This window comes from Rousettus aegyptiacus, unplaced genomic scaffold (assembly GCF_014176215.1).
Source record: "Rousettus aegyptiacus isolate mRouAeg1 unplaced genomic scaffold, mRouAeg1.p scaffold_m13_p_4, whole genome shotgun sequence".
Classification (NCBI taxonomy): domain Eukaryota; kingdom Metazoa; phylum Chordata; class Mammalia; order Chiroptera; family Pteropodidae; genus Rousettus; species Rousettus aegyptiacus.
In genome coordinates, this window is record NW_023416307.1 from 42,947,080 (window position 1) to 42,969,773 (window position 22,694).

Below are 22,694 nucleotides of genomic sequence, written 5' to 3' on the forward strand. Positions count from 1 at the left end.
TTGCATTGTAGAGGTGTAGTCAGTGTCCTTTTTCATATCAGGCCACAGCAGGAATCTGTTTAGTTTTAAGAGTGATGTGGGCGAATGGGAGTGGACTTGGAAGCGAGTGAACAGAAAAGTTAGGGATTTCAGAAACTACATTATCTGAGGAATGGTTCAAAGACTGAGAATGTTTAGCTTGAAAAAGAGAGGGTGTAGGGAGGTATGATCTTCTTAAAGAATTATTTAATGGAAAAAAACGCATGTCTTTTCCTCTAGAGAGTAGAATTAGAACCAGCAAGTAGAAGCTAAAGGGCATGAAAAAGAGTTCAGTCCCTTGTAAGTAAAAAGTTTTTCGTAATATTGAGCCACCTGGGAAGAAGAGATGATCATTGTTACAGGTGTGAAAGGAAATGCTGGCCATTTTTTGTTGCTGTTGAGCAGGGAATATTTTCAACAGGTGACAGCTTAGCCACCTGACTACTTACTAAAGTCTTTTCTAACAGTGTTGGCGTGCTGCTTGGTTTCAGAGAGCACTTAGGCTCCACGCATCTGTACACGGAACCTGAATAACAGTGTTAATGGTCTGATGGGAGGAGGTGTTGTAGAAGATTTGGGCTTTGGACGAAGAGCTAATGATGAAAATAGTCCTCATTTAATGTCATTGATAGGTTCTACAACTTTAAGCAGTGATGTATCATGAAACCCATTTTACCATAGGCTAATTGATATAAACAAGAGTTAAGTTCCTAAGTATCTCATCAACTTTATAATGAAATGATGTTATTCAAGTACCTGCTGTGTTTGCCCTTCTCTGAAATTCATAAAAAGTTAGAATCCCAAAGTGCCCACCAGGTAGCGTTTACTATTTGAAATATAGCATAATTACAGAGCACTTGAAATTGAGTGTCTTCTCATACAGGAACTCAGGATTTTTAGGACCAACTGATGTCCTTCTAGCACTACTCCAGCCATCCAAATCCTATTCATCCATCCAGGTTCAGGTCCAATCCTATTTCCTCACAGGAAGCCTTCTCTTACCTGCTCTTTTCTATAGGGGTGGTCTTGCCTCTGTGTGCAGTAGGTATGGGCTCTTGAATTTGAGGAATTGGGTTTGAATCCTACCTTTGTAATAGCTGCATGACCTTGGGCAAGGGACTTAACTCTTCATATAAAGATACTCATCTTTACATACAAAATACTGGTGACTTGCACCTATCTTCCAGTGTTGTTACAACAATTGGAGACAAACTGCCTAATGTAGTACCTGACACATAGTTCGTGTCAGACAGTGGTGTTGATATATGATGATTATTGATAGGCATCAGCCCTGACAGCTGTATTCAACCTACCCCAAGAATGGTTACCTGATACGAAGAGTTCCCTGGCCGGGGACCATTGCAAATTGGGTAAGATTTACCAGCATAATTTTCTCCAGATCCTCTCTCTTTAAACTACTGTATCCTTTCCCACATCTTGGTCTTTTTTTTATTTCCTCTAACATTTGTTTTTAGCAAATGACATAAACTAGATCTTAACTTTATCTGGATCCAGCTGACTTAGATACTAGTTCCAGTGGGTTCTCCATCACTGTCTATCATGGTTCCACTTTCTCCACCTCTGCTTCCAGGTCACTCGCAAATAGCTGGACAGAGTTTCACAGTAGTGGCATGAATCACCTTGCCAGGCTCCTGCCCTTTGTGCCTGGTGGTAACTGACTGGTTCTTTTTCTCATGTGGTTAAGACCTTTCCATCGAAGCTTTCAGTTTATAAGATGGGAGAGGCAGGTAGAATCTAGCCAGTTGCCCTCTCCTGGACTTGCTATAATTTGATTTTTCAGTCAGGCCATGCATTTCTCTTGGGTGGAGTGTGATTCTTCTATAGGCATCTTGCTTATTATTCATTCATTCAGAGCATGCAAAAGTCATTACTTAGGACCCAGTCTGTACCTAGCAGTGTAGTAGGTTCCAAGGCTTCAGAGAGAATTAGAATGGTTCCTGTGCTCTGGAAGATCACACCTTTGCATAGGAGAAGACACAGAAATTGTGACGGAGGTGCTGGGATGGAGTCTGCACAGGGTGCTATGGAGGCACAGAGGAGGGCTTCTTAGCTAACTCAGGAGCTCAGGAAGACTTTAGTTCTTATACTACATTACTTTACATTCAATATGCTTTTTAGGTCAGATCCACTGGTTCTTTCCACACATTAAATCAAAGGATACTGTCAGCTCCTCCCTGGCTGTCCTGATACAAACCTGTCAGTTTTCTTACCCTAGGGTTATCTCCTTCAGAATCCCCCGTTCTCACTGGTGAGGTGCATGCCCTCATGATCTGGGTTCCTTGGAAGCATGGCCTCATCCCATACTGGGTGGGGGTATGAGCTGCCCTGGTGCCTTCCATGGTGAGCCATATCCATCTCACTTCCTTTTCTCCCATAACTCCACTGCTGCGTGGGGTGTGGGAGGTGTTGACCTTCTGGGCAGAAGTGAGTTCCATTTAGTCACAGAGCTTTGCCTCTGCTCACCTTCCCATAATAGAAGCCAGAGTGGGCTTCTATTCTCCAGCTACCTCCCCTTTCTTCTGAGGACAGAAGGTGATCTGTTCATAATCTTTTGGGATATCTGTGGATCCCTGGCCTTTTGGGGACCACTCTACCATCTCCCTTATCTCCAGCTGACCTCCCATATGGGCATATCGAGTCTAAGGACATGAATCCAGTTTCTCAAACTGAGCCCTTCCAATTCTTCCGTAGCACCTCAGAACAGTTTCAGTATTCAACTATAAATATTTTTAAAAATTGTAAACATAGTACATGACCATGATGGAAATATCCACAACAGACATCTGAGGTCTACTTTTTTTTTTTTTTTTTTGAATACTAGGGCGAATTAGACATGCATTGTCTTTGTCCTTAAGGTTCTCATAGTCCACTATCTATCTAGGTCAGGTGATTGCCTCTGCTGGTCAGCACTTAAGGAAATGGACCTTTTACTAACCCCCTCCAATACCACTCATCCTCTCTAATTCTTTTGGAGATAGTAAAGGATAAGCTCCTGTGACATAGGGTGGCTGTTTCCCCCAATACCTGCACCCTATGATGCCCAGAGCTAGCCTATGTGCTAGGACTCTGATTTGAGTTTTTGTGTTTCCCATAGTACCTACCCTGGGGTGGGGGTTCCTTTGCAGACACTTGATAAGCACCTGCATAAGAAATCAAAGTAGCTAATTCATAAAGCAGTCTACTCCAAGGTCAAACTCTCTGTGGGGTCCCTGTAGTCACTCTTGGTTGGCCTTTGGGCAGAGCATATCCTTTGTCAGCTCACTCATGAATGTCCAGTCTGATTCAATTATTAAGTTGCCATAATAAACCAATGGACTTGAGATTTAAAGAATAAAAATAACCTTATAGGACCTGTGTTTTTGGAGGGTAGTGGTTATGGGGTCACCTAGACTTCTATTATTTCAAACAAAAAAATAATTTTGGTTTTCTCAAGCATGTCAAATGGCTCAAAGAGAAGACAGAATGACGGCCAGAGAAACTGAAATGAACTAAATAGGGTTGTTAACTTGCAGAATTCGTCCCATGAGACCACAGACTGGAGTTTTTCAATTAAACAACAGTTTTTTTTTTAATGTTTTAGAAAATAAAGAGATTTCCTTAAATAACTGTGCCTTAAGGGCCTCACTTGCATACAGGGGCAGCAACATGCTAGAAAGGGCTAAGCTTGGAGAGTGAGATTCGAATCCTGGTTCTGTCTTCTTTCTAGCTGTATGGCCTTTGGAAATTTACTCAATTACTCTGAGTTTCAGCTTCCTCACCTATAAAATAACCCACAGAATTATTCAGAAGACGTTATATAATATACAAAGCACCTAGCACAGATCAGGGGGTCAGTAAATGATACATATAATAATGGTGATGATAATGATATTAATAACAATGGAATACTAGGCTCTCTGCTGCATATATGTAGACATGACTATGCTTCCTCATCAAAGATTGTCTTTGTGACTTAAATCACTCTGCAGGCTCCCTATTGTTCATATAGTTCTGTGGGTAAGATGTGATTATTTTCTTCCCCTAAATATCAACTCTAATACCAGAAACCTTGCACAGTTTTGCCTCAGAGAATCAGTATATAGGTACACAGAGTGGCAAGTCCATTCAACTCCACCTACTCAGCACATTTTTAAAGAGGGATAATTTGGGAAAGAAGGAGTAATTGAAATAGTGCCCACAGTTCTGACAGCCACTCAGTCAGCTTAATTTAAGGCTTACGCAAGTGTAGGTGGGGAGACATGAATCAGGGATTCCTGCAATCCCTGTAGAGTGAGCATTTTGTGCTGGATATGATCCCATATTTGTCTTTTGTATGCTGTATGGTAATTCTTTTGGTACCCAGCAGAAGAACTCATAATCTCCTCCAGGGCTTGAGGATATCCTAGCTTTTTTGAGTAAACTTTGGTATGAATTTTTAGGGTTGTATAAACAAACTATACATTCTGTATTTTACAAGTGACTTAAGGTAGGAGGACTTTGTGTTTTAACTTTCATGTACTATACATGAATATCCATGCAAAATAAGGTCTTACCTTAACCGACTTCTAATTCAGCTATTTATTTTTTAATTTTATCTATAAATATTTCAATGTGTATGTTTAAAAGAGACATTTAAAAATAAAAATGACTATATACTATTATCACATTTAAATAACAAAAAAGTTCTTCATATTAGATATGGAGTCAATATTCAAATGTCCCCAATTGTCATATGTATGTGTATATGTGCATAGATGTATCTATATACACATGTGTATGTGTATGTATGAGAGTGTGTGTATATACATACACACACACATGTAATTTTAAAAACAGTTTTCTTATTCAAATCAGGATCCAGATAAAGTCCCTGTACTGCAATAGGTTGATATCACTTTTAAAACTCTAGAAATGCTTTTAATCAATAGCTTCCCAAGGAATGGAGATTTTTGACTCTAGCACTGATTTTATAACTGTTGGATAAAGTGTGACTCCACTGTCCATATATGCAGAGGTGGCCACAGGCCCACAGATGCCATCTCTGCATACATACTTATCTACTTCTATTGCTCACTATCCCTCTCAAACACCCATTTCCTGGTCTTCTGTCTTTTCATTCTTAAGTGAAAATATGACCTTTTGAGATTCTTCTTTAAATATCTGAGTACCTAATATTGTAATTACTATATATGGTGCCAAGTGGGTACTAGAGTTATTGGGGGGATCACTTTGTAAATTATATAAATGTCTAACCATGCTGTGTACCTGAAACTAATACAATATTGAATCGCACCTCTAATCAAAAAAAAAAATTTGAACACCAATCTGAAGGGCAGGTTCAGCGGCAGAAATCTCAACTTCAGATCTTCACCCAAGAAGTTTTGTGCATTTGTTTTTTCCTGGGCCATGCAGGTAGAACATTGTGTTTTGATAAAGAGTTTGAAGTTTAGCTTAACTAGAAATAATCTGAACATTATTTTTGAATTAGGAAGAAACACACTATGAGGTAGAGAAGCCCACCTTCTAACCACACGATAATATAGCTTTGAGCCTTTCATGTTTTATGGCTTTGGGAGGAGGTCAAGTATAGAAGGTACGGAGCTAGTTCTTGGCTAAAAATAGAAATGAGTTTTTGAGACAGGGCTCCTGCTCTCACAAGCCTCTCTGCAAATATCTGAGGTTTATGCTGTTGGCACAGGTGGTACTTAAGGTCCTAAGAGCTTACTGCATACACCCCTGAGTGGACTGTTGGGTAAGCTGGGGAAACCCGAAGTAGCAAAGGCGGGAAGGCGATGGTGTTCCATCTGCAGGAAGGATCTCTCAACCAGGGGCCTCTTATGATAAGATTCATATTGTTAGGCAGCCCATTGTACATCATCTGCTGATGTTTACTTTGGATTAAATGCTGTAGCATTCCATGCTCATTCATACCTTTTTACCCTTCCGTTTTGCAAATGTGTGCTAGAGTCCTTCCTGTTGGCCAATTCATGTCTCCACTGTCATGCTTCTCTGCTTCTCCCAAGTGAAAAACACCCACCTCTTGCTTCCTGGTGCACTTATACTTATTCGATCCCTCCAGAAGTGCATTCCATGTTTGTCCATTTGTTTGTAACGCCATCTCCACCACTGCATGTTGAGCTCCCTGAGCTTAATGCTTTGCACAGGTGGCACACGCAGTTTGTGTGGTGGTTTGAGGGGATCTGCCCGCAGCACTCTGCTTTGGCTATGTTGGGAGTCATGTGAGAAGGAAGAAGTATGTTCTTGGGAAACTCGTTTTTAGATACATGAGATGTGGAAAATAGTTAAACGACAGTACAAAATGAAAGGCAGAGCATATCGGAGGAGGCAGGCAAAACAGCCTGACCTCCTTACTGTGAAAATTATGCAACTTAATCCAGACCTAGATGGTCCTTTATAGTTTATTATGCGTTCTCTCATGCCATGAACAGAATATCATTATCTCGTTTTGCAAATGACAAAACAATGGCTTAGAGGAGTGAAATGACATGCGAAGGGCTACCTAATTAGTAATGACAGAACCAGGAGCCAGTCTTCTGATTCTAAATCTGATTTCTTTTCTATGCTATCTGTCTCAGGTTGGTAACCTGGGTCCTGCAAAGAGGAAGGGGACTCCCCTGGTACCACATATGTAATTAAAGGCTTTAGACACTGCTGGCAATACGTCGCACTGTAGGTGGTGGTTAGTGAATGACAAGGGAAAATAGAGAAAGAACTAACATTGAGTACCTACTATGTTCAGTGGAAATAGAAAGCAAGATGCAAATGTGGGCTGCACATGGAATTGCAAATTTTATAATAATTACATCAGACTAAAAAAACCAGATAAAATTAGTTTTAATAACGTATTTTATTTAGCACAGTATATCCAAAATATTATTTATCACATAATCAATATAAAAATTATTAACCCAATATTTTACATTTTTTTTTCTATACAAAGTCTTCAAGCTCTGGTGTGTATTCTATAGGGACAGCACATCTGTCCCTATGGATTAGCCACATTTCTACAGGCCTTGATGGCCACATGCGGCTCGTGGCTACTGTATTGGGCAGCACAGTTTTAAGCATTTTATTGATTTTGTATATTTCAACAATCATATGAAGAATTATTTGTAGTACTATCTAATAGCCATGGAAATGAAGCCCAGAAGGGTTAGGTAGCTTGCCTGGGGTCACGAAGCTGGAAAGTGACAGAGCTGGATTCTGACCCGAGTCTGTCTCTCTCCTTCCCACTCTAGTGGACTGCCAGTCCTCTAGAAAAAGAGGAAAGGAGTGGCGCTTGCTCTGGACCTAGAAGGCTGGTTGAATTGAATTGGTGGAAATGCCTTGATGTTGTGATATTACCTCTGAGGTTTTAAGCTGCTGTTGGTGTTGATAATATTATGTGGTGGGGAAGGGGGCCCAGAGGCAAAGTAGGGGGAGCTGATTTCCAAACCATTGTTACATATGCTTCTGGGAGGTAGTTGAGATATCATAAGGAAAGAAAGGGAACCATTATCTTCAAATGCATATGCCAAAGTTTACAGAGTCCCTTTACAAGGTGTGAGCCTCTCTCATGGGACATGAGGCCATTAAACAACGCTTTAGAAGTTATGTGAAAATTCAGTTTATAAATAAAACATTACAATAGTAATAATAAAGATACACTTAAAAAATCCTGGGATCCTGACATACTACTGTTCATTTTACAATGTTCTCTTGTAATCACTGTCCATTTGAGGAAAAAAAGATTTTAATATGATTTTAGTGCATTTGAAATTTATTTAATTTCTTCTTTTATAATTTTTTTTCATCTTTATATGCATGTTAATGGCTTCAGAGAACATCACTGAATTTTGCGTCATAATTTGTTCCCATGGCTAGACATATAGATTGTTTCAAAATTTCTTGATATTATATTTGATGCTGCAGCTTGCAACCTCATGCTTATTTTTTCTATCTTTTATAATTAGATTCTAAAAATTTTAAATTTATAATCAAAATTATATATTAATCATAAATATAATTATAAATGTAAAACTTTTTTTCCCCCCCCAAAGAAATACCCCAGCTTTTGAATTCTAGGCTAGAACGCTACATACAAATAATGTTAAATGTGTTGATTGTTCTAGGTTATTACTTCCATTTTTTCCAAGGCATTTCTTTTATTCCTCCAGTTTTTTCGAGGCATAATTGACATATAGCACTACATAAGTTAAGGGTGGGTTTGAATTTCAGTTTTAACACTTTCTGGATGTGCCTACATTGGGTAAATTATTTCACCTTTCTGGCCTTGTGCTTCCTTGAGCTTCCTTTGCAGATGAGGTAAAATAGGATCACAGCACCTGCCTCAGAGGTGTTAGGGGATTTCAGTGAGATAATGTAATAGAGCAATTAGCACAGGGGCCTGCATATGAGAGGCCATCTATAAAAGCAATCAAAAGAAAAACATTGATTTTAGTTTTATTTTCTACTCTGCAAAAAAGAGCTTTGTCCCCTTATATTGGTCTAAACACCAGTGCTGTTGTAATTAGTTCTTAGATTTTGACTGTGTTTGTTATGGTACTTTTTTACATGACATTATAGGTCTGGGGCTATCCTGTAACAAATAGGGCAAATCAACATTTTCATATCCCTGATGCTTTTAACAGGTTTTTAATGAAATCTTGATTTTGAAGTTTGCAACTATGTAATTTTACAGAGAAAGTGTTACTTTATATACTAATTAATTTAGTGGCTTCCCCTCACAGTTGATGTCAAAAGAAACTGTCAGGTTTGTGGAAGGTATCAAGTGTTTCTTTATGCTCAGGGATGCAGATCAAATTTGTGTTGTGATGATAAGGTAAAAACCACATTATTTAGGAAAAGCGAAGAAATAACCTAAGAGTCACTTGAGCTCAGCTCATCCCATCCCTACCTCTGGTCTGTCTGGCTCTTCCTCATCTTCATGTTTGAGTTGAAATGTATCTCTGGGCAACCTTCCTAATTTATCCAGACTGAGTAGCTGGACTCTCCACGTGGTAACACACTCTGTAGCTGTCTTTCCCTCTGGAGGCAGAGGCCTGCCTTAGTCACCTCTGCAACCTGGTTGCCGAGCCCTAGGCCTGAACTGCATAACACCCCATAAGTATTTGTTGGCTGAATGAATAAACTTAGAAAAATCTGCCTGGATAATAATGTGTATAATAATGATAGGAAGATCTGCAAAGTGTGGCAAGTGAAAGGTCAGTGCCATTTTCTGCCTGGGCTGAGAAAAAATGCAGTAGTATTTGTTTGGAAAATTCATAGGACTTTGCTTACGCAGCCTTGTACTTGGTGAGGTTTTGGTTGTTTCCTCATCCCAGCTGTTTCTTGCCCTTAAACAGCTTCCCTTTTTGCAAAATTTCATCAGTTCCCATCTGTGCCATCTACCCTTGCCAAGAATGTGGGGTAAGGATAATTTTTTGGTGTGTTCATGTCCAATTTGTAGCTGTTTCTTGGGCAAAATCTGGACTGCGGGCATATCACAGAAAGGATGAACACTTCTTCAATCCTCACGCTCTGTGGGTTAGAGAAGGGCCAGGGCCCCACTGGCTTTCCTTGGGTTGCAGTAATGGGCAAAGTGGGGTACTAGGCAGGTGTAGGGATAGTTTTGTTGTGAAATGAACTTTGCTCTTCAGATGTTGGCTTTGGGGCCTTCTGCTTTGTTACTACTCATCTGGGAAGTCCAATGTCCCCTAATAGTATTCTTTACCGAGTTCCTAGTATATGCTGGACAATGTCCTGGGAGCTTCGAAAGCATAGTCTTAAATTCACATTTTCAGGACCCAGATGAGAGTCCTCCATCTTCCGAGAAGCCTGGCTACATACTGAAGCCAGCCACATGACACATGATAGAAGGAGGATTTGAGAAGATGCCAATAAATCCGAGTTCCACTCTGGCTCTATCACAAACCAATGATGTGACTTTCTCTATTCCAGTGGGCCTCCTTTTTCTCATCTATAAAAATGGGATGGGAAGAGTTTAATCAGATATTTTCAAAATTCCCTTCTATTTTATACCCTTAACATGTCTACTCCAATCCAAACTGTTCTCTTCTTCACCTGAGTTAATTCTGGATTGCAGAAATCAGAATTATATAGTTGAGTAGCATTGTATATTCTGAAGGAGTCTTATCTCCCAGTGAAACTCGTATCTCCCAGTGACAAAGACTTTATCTTGTTCTCTTAAATGCTTCCTAATCCTCAGCCTACCATGTTGGTAAAATATGAGGCTGTTATCCTGGTCTTGGGTACATGTTGGCTACGTGTATTTATCTTAGGACAGTTATTTCTAGGCATAGGTCATCAATCTTTTTCATATTAAAAACTGAGATTAGTTGTCAGGGACACTTTTAAATAACTTGTACTTTAAATGTGATTGAGTTCTACTTGTCCATTATTTTCCCTTTTATTATTTGTGCCTTTTGTGTCCTAAGACATCTTTGTCTTCCACAAGTTATTATAAGATACTTGTTTATATTTTCTTCTAGAAGCTTTATAGTTTGAACTTCGACATATAGGTCTATGATCTACGTTAAATTAATTGTATGGATACAGTGAATTAGAGGTCAAAGTTTGTTTGTTTGTTTGTTTGTTTCTTTCTTTCTTTCTCTTTCTTTCTTTCTTTCTTTTTCTCTCTTTTTCTTTCTTTTCCTCTCTCCCTCCCTCCCTTTCTTTTTTTCCTTTCCTTTTCTTTCTTTCTTTCTTTCTTTCTTTCTTTCTTTCTTTCTTTCTTTCTTTCTTTCTTTCTTTCTTTCTTTCTTTCTTTCTTTCTTTCTTTCTTTCTTTCTTTCTTTCTTTCTTTCTTTTTTTGCATAGATAACCAGACACTAGAGCCAGTTATTAAAAAAGACTTTCCTTTCATCACTGAGTTTTATTGGTACCACTATATTACTGAATATGCCTGGGCCTATTCAGAAATTTTGTTTCTTTCATTGATCTATTTGTCCTTTTCCCATTGATCTATTCATTTGTCTTGATTACTGTGGTTTTATAATAAGTTTGGTAACATAAGTCCCTTAACTTTGTTCTAAGATTGCCTTTGCTATTCTCTGTCCTTTGTATTTTTTGTAAACTTTAGAGTTAGCTTATTAATTTCTCTAAAATAGCAATTAGGATTTTGGTTGAAAATGCATTGAAGGTATAGATCAAATTATTAGGTTCTCCAGAGAAATATCTTACGTGCACGCGCGCACACTTCCAGTGTGATAATAGATGTGTGTGTATATGCATATGTGTGGTGAGAGAGAGAGAGAGAGAGAGAGAGATTGATTGATTGGTTGATTGATGACTTTATTATGAGGAATTGGCTCACACGATTACAGAGACTAAGAAGTCTTGAGATTCATAGTCAGCAAGCTGGAGATCTGGAAGAGCCAGTGGTGTAGTTGCAGTTTGTGTCTGCAGGCCTGAGAACAAGGAGAGCCAATGCTATAGTTTTAGTTCAACTGCTGGCAGGCTTAAGACCCAGGAAGAGCTCATGTTTCAGTTCAAATCCAGAGGCAGGAATAAAACTGATGTTCCAGCTCAGGCAGTCAAGTAAGAAGAGTTCCCCTTACTCATAAGAGAGTTTTTGTTCTATTTAGGACTGCAAATGATTGATTGAGGCCCACTTGCGTTAGGGAGGACAATCTGCTGATTCAAATGTTAATCTTATCTAAAACACCCTCACAGACATACCCAGAATAACGTTTGACCAAATATCTGGGCACCCTGTGGCCTAGTCAAGTTGACACATAAAATTTACCATCACAATCGATTTGGGGATGAATGGACATTTTCACAAAGATCAAACTTTCCAATTCATGAATATGGTATATGTTCCCATTTATTTAGGTCGTCTTTAATTTTTCTCAGGAAGAGTTTTTAGTTTTCAGTAAAAATTCTAGGTTATCTTTAATTAAATTTGCTTTTGGCATTTAAAATTTGTTGTAAATTGTATATAAGACGTATTTTTCAATTATTTGTGAACTTGTGCTTTTTAAGAACACAGAGTTTTTAGGAGAAAGCTAATTCCTAATTCATCAGACAGCAGTGACATTTAGGAACTACCATCCTGACATAACCATAAATTATATCTATATGCTACTTTATCATTGCCAAAACATTTCCTTCCTTTGGACCTTGCAAGGACACTAAGAGACAAGGGAGCTATTATTATCTGTACTTTCACATAAGAAATTTGGGCCTAGAGATATTATCTAACCCAGGACTTTTCCTTGGAGAAAGATCTTGTTCCTGATATAAAAGTCACTCTGTCGAGAGGTGGCTTTTTATGACTTAATGAGAACACACCTCAAAGGGCTCTGGCTTTATGGAGAATCTCCTACCTGTGGCCTCTGAAGACTGTAAAAGGAAGGGAAGAAGACAGCAGAGGGAGAAAAGTAGACCAAGATGCCTATATATGACACCAGGTGAGGAGAGAGAACAGGGTCACTGTTAGCCCATATAGCACTTTTGTGTCTAATTGGGAAAGATGTCCTGATATGGCAAGATGCCATTCCACCAGGGCCAAATACCTGTGTGCAGCGAACAACTTGTACAGTTGTGTGTGGCACCCCAGAGGGAAAACAACATACAGAAACCTTAATTATTCAGGAATTAATTAATAAGAAATCTAAATGAGCATTTTCTTTCCTTTTGAGAAATTCTCCCAAAGTACTCTCAAGATGATTCAGAGCTACAAGGAAAGAAACCGTCTTCCTTTTCTTTTGCAAACTTTTGAGCTTCTATCCTTTCTCTTTCCTCTCTTCTTCCCTCTATTACTCAGCCCTTACCGAATGCTAGGCCCTGAAAATGCAGAGATGAATGAGGTAACATCTCTCCCTGGGAGCCTATAAGTCTTACAGACTTTTTTGACCGCCACTAGCACGAAGTAATACATTTTACAGGAGAACAGATTGCAACCAAGTTTGGGTCTCTGCCTCCATTCATTGCCCCTTCCCCTGTCCCCTCAACTTCCTTCCACTTTGACTCTTTGCTCAGGCCCAGAGCCCCTAAGTGGGACATGTCCTTGCTATACACGCACACCCTTTCTAGAAGGTTGAGCTAAAACAGAAAGGGGGGCTGTGGTTTTAAATAACTCATCTGCTCAGATACTGAAAGAGAACTCGAAGTGTTTTTTCTCTATTTGCTGCTTTAGATTGAGGGGGGTGTATGTGTGTGTGGTGGGGGAGGGAGGTGGATGGGCGTCCTTTAGGTTATTTGACCACCATCTGGCTTAGGCTTCCAGGTAAGGCCCAGAAACCCTACCCTACTCTCTTAGCTGAGAGTGTGGGTACAGCTGACAGGAAGAGAAGTATTTCTCTGGAAATTAAGATTGGGTGCCCAGGCCTCGGTGCTGTCAGCCTGACCAGATTTCATTCTTTGACCACCCTACTGATTTCCTGCTTTCTTTCCTGGGTACATTCCAGTTGCAAGAGACGTAAGGTGGGGCTGGGAGGTGGAGTGAGTTTGGCCTATTTTCTAAATTGAGGAAAAATCCAGAGAGAAGACAGCAACCTTTACTGCGAGCATTTAGGTTTACTGGCTTCCCATCTTGGGCAGTGAACCCTCTGCTCTGTGGAAATGAGAGCTGGACTTCTTCATTGTCTTCACTGGGCTCTCAGGGGTGTACCAGCTCTGAGAAAATGGAACAATTTTGTGTTTTCAACTTGATCATAGAGAAATAATTCTTTTAACAGTTATAATTCACCTCAACTCATAATTGAACGACACTTCAATAAAAGAAATCTTTCTTATCTTAAGTGTTTGTTAAACAGTATTTCTTTTTCCACCTCCCATGGGGGTGGGTACTTTACCTCCAAGATTTATTTCCTGTGGATGTATAGAGGTGATGAAGTTAAGCCACTGTCTTGGAAACATTTAAAACAATTGTCTCACCTGCATAGCTTAAACACTCTTATCTATTATTTCCACCACAATCCTGTGAAGTAAGGTTTATTAAGACCCTTAGATCATAAGGAAACAGAGGCTTAGAAAGGGTAAGTAACTCAGGGATACGCAGTGATTTGGCTGGAGAGCTAGGGACCTCACAATCGTGTCCTTGTTTCAAGCTTTTGCATGAGTCCAGCCTTCTCAGTAATAGCCCCTTGCCTCTAACTCCTTTGAAGTTCCCAAATTGTTATTCTCTTTTCTGTGGAGCAGTGTTTGAAATAGTTAACACTGAAAGCACCAGATAGTGGTTTTGTGGAGATGAACATCAAGGTGCCATGTTTAGCCAAAGACAGATATTCATGACACTCCCGAAAGTTCAACTCTTACTCAGAAATGAAGACTACCTCCACCCACAGGAAGCCAGGTCCCAGCTTCCTGTCTCTCCTCCCCAACACTGCCAGATCCTGGTATACACATCCCCATTTACTAAGCACCTGCCCCAAGTCAGGCATTACCTGATTCTTACTTCTAACCCTCACAGCTGCCCTGTGAGGTGGGTGAATTCGCACATTTTATAGATGCAGAAACAGATTCTGAGGGCTCATGCCATGTGCCTATGCTCACACAGAGATGAATAATGAAACTGGGAGCCAAATATAGAGTTGTATGACTCCAAAGGTGGGTTCACATGAAATGTGGCACCACTCTTCCAAGCTAGGCCTTGTCTGAGGGTCTTCCTCACTCCAGTATTGGTTCTCGTTTTGTCAGTGCGGGGGGCGGCGGGGGGGTGGGTGGGGGGGCGGCCGGACCAGCTTTCCTTGGCCTGTGGACCTTGAGTCAAATCTGAATTAAGATCCTGCCTCTGCCTCTTTACAGTAGGGTGATTGTGGGCAACTTTGATAACCTCTTTGAATTTCACTTCCCTTCCTTGTAAAATAGGTTCAAGAGTTACCTGCCTTATGGGGTTCTTTGAAGATTAAACAGGTACCTGACATAGTGCCTAAGAAATAGTGGCTATTATTTGTTTGTTGGGCACTTGCTTTCAGGGAGTGGAGAAAGGGGTACAGTGAGCTGCAGCATGCCTCCCCTCCTACTGCTGAAGGCACACAGCCCCTTACTGGCTTGTCAGTTCCTTGCTCTTCTCTGAAGCTTTTTATCTGCTCTTCACTATGTACCTTCAAAGTGCTAGAGTTTTCCATTTGCTACTCACCATAGTACACAGTGAGGCCCAAATCTCCCCTTCAGCTTCAGCTTTGCACACCTGCCTGGGTTGATTTGAGCTTCTCAGTGTGCTCTGGTACCCTGCCATCACCCACCTCCATGCCATCTTCCTTCCATCTTCCAGGTCTTTCCCATCCACGAAGGCTTCTTTGATCTCAGGCTGGATGTGGGCACTTCTTCCCGTGCTAAGATTCTGAGTACCTTCTTTGCAACGAGAAAACATTCTCTTCTTTGGCAGATGAAGCTGAGCCATAGGCACTGACCTTGTTCCTGGGAACACTGAGGTAACTAGATGGTTCAGGTACTCACTGCCTAGTGAGGAGAAATAAGTAAATAATGCATTAGGTATTTGGGTCCTTATCTGATTTCTTATGGTATTTAAGCCTTAGCATCTTGAGGGCGGGGGGAGTGACGGTTACCTCTAGGCCCTCTGTTCTGAGCTCATAGTTACCAGCATGCTTGTTGAATTGATTGATCCGAATAGATGTAGTCAAAAGGTAAGCTCACGGCTCTGCCATTCTCAAATCAGCACTGATGAAGGGTTGGAGGGACAGTGGGGAATCCAGGGGGCAGGTCTCTCCCTCCTGTGGCCCTCGTTCTTCCCCTTCTGTGATTGGGTCAGCACGCAAGACTTGGCACTTCTTGGATGACTTATGTTGGGCTGTAGGGAGGGAAGCATACTGGCTTTAGAGACAGACATTCCTGGGCAGGATAATTTCATAAGACCTCCCCTAGCTTCAGTGTCCTCTTTGGTAGAATGTCGAAACAGTAGACTCAACATTTATGCAAGAGTTCTTTTGGGATCTTTGAGAATTCTTAGCATCCTCCTCATCATTGTGACCAAGATATCAATTATTGACAATAACCCTAAGGTGAGGTGTTTGTTCTTTTGACAGGTGAGGAACTAACTCATGCACATGCTACCAGAGCACATCATTTCCCCACATATGCACTCATGCATAATTGAACAATTTAAATGATTTTCACCCCTTAGTAATTTCATGAATACAGGGATATAGACATTTATAAATCTATTAAAAGAAATTCATTATTGAGTATAAACTTGCCTTGGCATGGATTTGCTTTCTTTGGGAGTTGTAGTTCATACCCAGTTATTTCCATCACTTCCTGACACATGGAAGACACAGAACCCTTGCACACTGGGTCGCAGCTTGAGGGTGAGCTCTTTCACGCATTAAGGGACTCGCTACTGCCAGCTTTCTAGTGCATATATGTCATATTTACGCCTGAGCAAAATCAGGCTGTTTTATGCGTAGGACCTTTGGAGTTGTTCTCAAATAGTCAAAATCCCAAATGTTGCCTCTGTAAATGCCAGAGATCAACTGCAATAGCAGTAGTCATCTAGCAATGCTGCAGGATTCGGTGAGATAGTACATCAAGTGTCTAGTGTGTTAAGTGTGTCCTGGTCTTGGAACTTAGTACCACTGGTTTCCTTATTAACTAAAACCATTCACTTCTGTGGTTAGGTGGCTATGGCTGTGACTGAGAGTCACAATTCGAAAAAGATGACTGAGTACGGGCATTAAGAGTATGGTCTTTGGAGTCAGACAGTTCTGAATTCAAGTCTTGGTGTTGCCTCTTAACTAGCAAAAACTCTTTAACCTATTTAAGATTCAGTTTCCTTATCTGCAAAATGAAAATGATAACCATGCCAATCTCTGAGGATCATGGTTAAGATAGTACTAATTATTACATAAACAGGTTTGACACAAAGGAAGCACCCAGAAAACAGTCATGGTGACTTCCCTCTCTTCTCTCTCTGTGTAGGGCTCCATGCCCACTAGGTACTTCATGTTCATTGATGATTTTAGTTCAATTCTAAAATTATTTTATTATTTACAAATTAACCACCTCCCATCCTCAACACACATGCTACAAAGTTCTGGCATCTGGCACTGGTCTGATTTTGAGAGCCACCTATATGCCTTGTTCTTGGCAGTGCTGAAAAGGAAATAGAGAAGGAATGTTGATGAACTCTATCCCCATAGAGCCCTGTCTGAGTGAAAAATAATATTCTCACAAAACCTGGAGGAGCATGCAAGAAAGCATTCTCTCAGGCCAGGAGTATGGTGGAGATCCACACAGGTAGAGAAACGCTACGCTGGAGAATCTAGAAGCCTCCATCTTGGATTCCTGAAGTGAAAGGAGGAAGTGGTGAGTCGGGCGACTTGGGGGTGAGATTAACTAATGAGTGCTGAGAACTGTGGATCTGGCCCTTAAAGAAAAATATCCAAAACTTCCAAATGTCAATATGCGCCATTATGCAAAAAAAAAAAAAATAGATGCAAATATAAATTGATCTTTGTGTATGTGTCATGGGGAGGAAAATGAATGTGAAGAATCCTGGAAAACCAGCCCTTGACTTCTAGGATGGAATGACCTTGGGCCAAGAGTGGAAGTTGGGTGTAAGCCCTCACCTGGGACTGCTCAGAGTGTAGCACCCTCCTTCTCCCAAAAGATTAATTGTCAGCCACATTGCTGATTGTGTCCTCTGGTGACTAAAGTCAAGATCACAGGCAGGAGTAGAGAGACGTGAAAGGTGCGCCTTGATGCAAGGGCTGTTAGCTCTCACTACTGACTCTCCATGGCCTCATCACACATGTGAATTATTTACATCTTCCCTTTGGGCAGGAGCCCAGAATTGATGACCATTTGGCTTGAAATTTTCAAAAACCTAGATCAAATTTGAGGTCCATCCAGTTTCTCAGTAACTCTGGGCCATAATGAGGCAGTAAGCTCCTTGAGTTGTGGAGGAGCCGGTATTAAGTAGGGACTTAAAATACTTGAGCCCATGTATTGACTCATCAACCCACGTCTACCCTACACTGGACTAGTATTGTCCCCTCCCCTTTTAGGAAAATTCTTGCCCCACTTGCATTCTGCTTGAGGCTACCTCCCGTGAACTTTTACATTTTTCAAGGCCTTATCAATGTTTATTGGTCCAGACCAATTAGATCATAATCTACTGAGGATAATATTGGGCATCTATATTTTTATAATGCTTCCTATGTGATGTTAATGCCCAGATGATATGGGAAAGTAGTGTTTTAAGTGGCTTCTTTTACCTACCCTACTAGAAGTGGGGTCCATCTCTGAGGACAGACTTAATCAAATTGTTTCCTCTCTACAGTCTCTCCCCTTTTCTCTTTGTATGGTGGCTCATTTGGTCCTGAGCTGGCCCTAGGAAAGAGAACAATTTGCTAAGGTAAGAGAGGTAAACAGTTGTCATCTTGAAGAGGAAGCTCACTTCAGTGATTCTAGCATTTAGGAAATGTCAGGAAAACCTAGCCCTGACTTCCTCCTGCCCAGACAGGTAAACGGTTATGGAAGGGAAGGAAAAACAGCCCCTGGCATGATTTCCAGCCCAGTGGTTCCTAAAGCAAATTATGTTCAAGACAGCATTAGCAGACATCCTTGTTCTCACGAAACTGAGGTTTGAAGAGGGAGATGTAGGTCATCAGAACTTTGTTATCAGAATTAAAGAGAAAATGGCTAATCCTTGGTCTTTCCATAGAACTCTCTCCCTCCTGTGTTGTTGCCATTTGGTTCTCCTTTGCTCTTCAACACGCAAGAACTCTGGGCAGCCTAATTACCCTACCCGGCTATAACAGTTCTACTGTTCTGTCCGGGGTTGGGGCATCTTTCTGATGTAACTGCTGCTGTGCATTCAACTGCTTGCTGTGTGCTGAGATAATGGGAGGGAGGCTCATTTGTATCTGTTTGATCTGGCAGTCAGGAAAATTCTGATTTTACATCGCCATTTTGATTTTTAAGCACTTGAGAACCGATTCTTCCAGATAAGCTTAAAATGCCTCAATTCTGCCTAGTTAGGGGCACTTTTATTTTAAGTACCCTTTGGTGTTTAGCCTACCAGTAGAACCTGTTTTTTAGAAAGTGAACTGGGAACAGAAAGTTATGATTGTATTGAAGTAAGTTTCGGGCCATAGAAACCAGAATTCCTTGTCCTGAGTCTCCAGAGATCCACCAGACACTTTTACTTTTTCAAAAAAACCGGATAGGAGAAGCGCATTTATCCTAACAAGCCTGCATAGGCTGAGGAAATCATCAGGTTTCTTTGTATCATGGTGAACTCATATCACCTGATGGTGATAATGGCAATCTCATGCTGGTCAAAACCTCTTATTGGCAGCAATATCTTTGTTCATTTGATAGCAAATAAGAACTCAAATTCTTAATTTGGCTGGCAACATCTTTCAAAACCTGGGGATCATAGCAGGGGTAAACAAACACAAAAGGTAATTGGTGTGGAAGAATTTAGAAACCATTGACTTTGACTAAATTAGGGTGAACATCTGTTTTTCCACTGTGTAGTGAAATGTTGGGATGAGGAGAGAACTGTGTTGATGATGGAAAATCTATAGCTGAGATTTCTGTTAATATTCTTTGTCCACTGGAAAGAAATATTTAAGAAGTCTCTAATACGTACCTCTATTAGTTAGGCTAATGCTAGCTGCCACTTTTAATTAACCAACTTAGCCCAGAAGTGACACATTATTTTTACTAACATTTTGTGGCTGATAACCAGTCATATGTTTCCACCCAGGTGCAGGGTGTGTGTGTCGGAAAATGTAACCCCTAGCAAGGCTGCCACTTTTGTCAACAACTTTATACAGCAGAAAAAGCACATTTTTGGGGGGGCAGCCAGCCATCCTTGACATGAAGAAACAGGAAGAAGATTCATTACAGGATTAAGTGGCAGCTCAGGTGGCACAGCTTAAGAATTCATGACCTTAGAGCAAGGGGTGCCCGTTATAGTGGAGGTTTCTGGCATCCAGGACACATGGACTATTTCTTAGAGGTATTATGGCTAACTGAAATACCCTCTGGGGGCTACAGGGCGTCAGGGTCTTTAGGGACAGAAAGTACAGGTCCTAAGGTACAGATGAGAATGAAGTTTGCACATTGAGACTTAGTTAAGAAGATGGGGATCAGGGCAGAGTCAAGAGGGGTTGCTGGACGGTTCAAGATGGCGATCAACAACTATAATTGACCTAGTCAAGCAGCAGGCTCTCAGGAGCTCTTTGAAGGGCCCTGAGTAGAGGGACATATGTCAGATAGCACGAACAGCTTGCAAATTAGGATAATCTGGCTCACTCCTAGACTGACCATTTTATAATTACATCTTGAGCAAGTGGCTTAAACCATCGAGGTCTTAGTTTCATTGTTTACAAAAAAGGATTGTTAATACCCTACCCCATAGATAGGGTGGTGGTAAGGATTCAGTTTGGTAACATATATAAAATGTTAGCACGCAGTAAGAGCTCAGTAAATGGTCTCATGGGCCTTTCTCATCTGGATTGTTACAATAGCTTCTTGCGAGTTCTTCTTTTTTAAAATTTCTTAATTAAGTTTATTGGAGTAACATTGGTTAATACAATTATATAATTTTCAGGTGTACATTATAATTTGACATCTGTATTTCTATTGTGTGTTTACCACCCAAAATCCAGTTTCTTTCAGCTACCATATACTTGATCCCCTTTACCCACTTCACCATCCCCCTACCCCCTATATTTGACCCACTGTACCCATTTACCTCCCTCCTCCTCCCTCACCCCTTACCCTCTGGTAACCATTAGTTCATTGTCCATGTCCCTAAGTCTCTGTTTGTCCTGTTCCTTTGTTGCTTTTAGCTTTCTATCCCACGTATAAATGATGTCATGTGACTTTCAACTTTTTCTGTCAGGCTTATTTTGCTTAGCATGATTATCTCGAGTTCCATCCATGTCGTTGCAAATGGCTGTATTTCATCTCTTCTTATGGCTGAGTAATATTCCATCGTATATATGTACCACAACTTCTTTAGCCAGTCATATATCATAGGACACTTTGGTTGCTTCCATATCCTGGCCACTGTGAATAATGCTACTATGAACATTGGTGTGCAAATATCTTTTTGGATATGGGTTTTCAAGGCTTTGGGGGTAAATACCCAGTAGAGAGATTGCTGGATCATATGGTAGATCAATTCTTAGTTTTTTGAGGAACCTCCATGCTGTTGAAAACTTCTCTATGGTATCATTTAATTTCTTCTTTCTCCTATATTTACCAAAAACTGGAATTGCATAGCAATGTTTGATTATACACAGATTAAATATGTGGTCAAAAATTTGCCATAGGTGGTGCTATGTGTTTCATATGATATCAGAAAGTATATACTGTCTAGGTGTCTCACTATTACTGATGCTAAGACTGATTAGGGTCAGATTTTGGCTGCCTCAATCAAGAGAGTTATTTTTTTTTAAGCTATGAGAAATAACAGCATGTTTATATGCTGATGGGCATGATCTTTGAGAGAGAGATACATATAGATGCAGAACAAAAAGGAGAGATTTTCCAGAAGAATGTCCTTAAGTAGACAAGAATATGTAGGATCTAAAGGACGGATGTTGGATATTTCAAGCGCTGGATGCAACTGATTCATCCCTAGTAACAGATTATTTGGGCATAAATATAGGTAGGATGGATATCTGGGTACAAAGGAATGTGTGTAGAAGTTCTATTCTGGTAGCTTTTTTTTCTCCATAAATAAGTAGCAAGTTCATTAGGGGAGGTTGAGGAAGAGGGAAGTTTCCATGGGGGGCAGAGTCAGATAGTCCCCTAGGAGAGTGGCAGATGAATTAATTGGAAAAGTAGTATATGATTCCTGGGATGTATTAATGAGCTACTTGCAGTTAGTGACCATGAACTTGAAGTGAAATTGGTAAACATTGCTGTATGATTTTTTCTCTAGATACATGCTTGCAGGTGTGGAATGCGACAAGTTGGATTTAACCGGGATTGGGATTTATCTAACCATGTGTGATGAGAGAGGTAAATTTAACTATTGACGATACAATTTAAGCTGGGTAGGAAGGGAAGGGAGTATATAAAGTAAGAGAGAGACAGTGAGAAGGTGGAAGAATCAACCACAGAAGATTGTTACAGTTGGGTCCTAGTTGGACTCAGCTGCAAAGACAAGAGTGGTGATTAGAGAAGGTATGGCTGAAATCAAGACTATGGAGAGGATATATTTTTGAACATGACAAGATCAGAGATATGACCTTGGGAGTCAGTGGCTAAGGTCACAATCATTGATGTAGAGGAGATCAAAGAACTGAGAGACCAGGGAACTAGAATGTTTCTGTAGGTAGATGTTAATGGCACCAGAAATTATGACAGAAATAGTGTTGGAGAGAATTATAGTGAGCCAGGAGCTAAAACATTCAAGGACCTGGGTAGAAGAGAAGAGCATGGCTAGATGTGAAGGTCCAGAGACAAATTTTAAAGGAGCTCTCAGTCTACTTGGGCGGACCTATAAACAGATAAATGTCATGTAGGCTGGTGAGAGTCAGAAGAGTCAGAATCGAGTTGTGTCAGTCTCTGTGGGGTCAAGAAAGCCTTCAGAATCTAGGTGATACTTGAGCTGGTGTGGGAGACTGAGTGGGCATGCTCCCATATGAACAGAATAGGAAAGGACATTTCACACTAAAAAAACTTTACATGCAGGGCTACAAAGGCATGAAAGAGCATGGGAC

At 40.5% G+C, this 22,694-nt stretch overlaps 1 protein-coding gene across 9 annotated transcripts in view; it reads left to right on the forward strand.

The window, feature by feature from the left end:
* The window catches only part of ST6GAL1 (ST6 beta-galactoside alpha-2,6-sialyltransferase 1), a 109,054-nt gene that overhangs the window by 38,036 nt on the left and 48,324 nt on the right, over positions 1-22,694 (forward strand). The window contains exons 3-7 of one of the 9 annotated variants that reach the window (XM_016136280.2): positions 14,854-14,898; positions 15,260-15,419; positions 17,096-17,310; positions 18,287-18,361; positions 21,911-21,990. The exons of 1 other annotated variant lie outside the window; for it this stretch is intronic. The gene's annotated coding sequence lies outside the window, so the exon portion shown is untranslated. Of the gene's footprint in view, positions 1-14,853; positions 14,899-15,259; positions 15,420-17,095; positions 17,311-18,286; positions 18,362-21,910; positions 21,991-22,694 lie in introns of those variants that run through there. 7 more of the 9 variants (XM_036218495.1, XM_016136271.2, XM_016136275.2 and 4 more) reach the window with 7 other exon arrangements.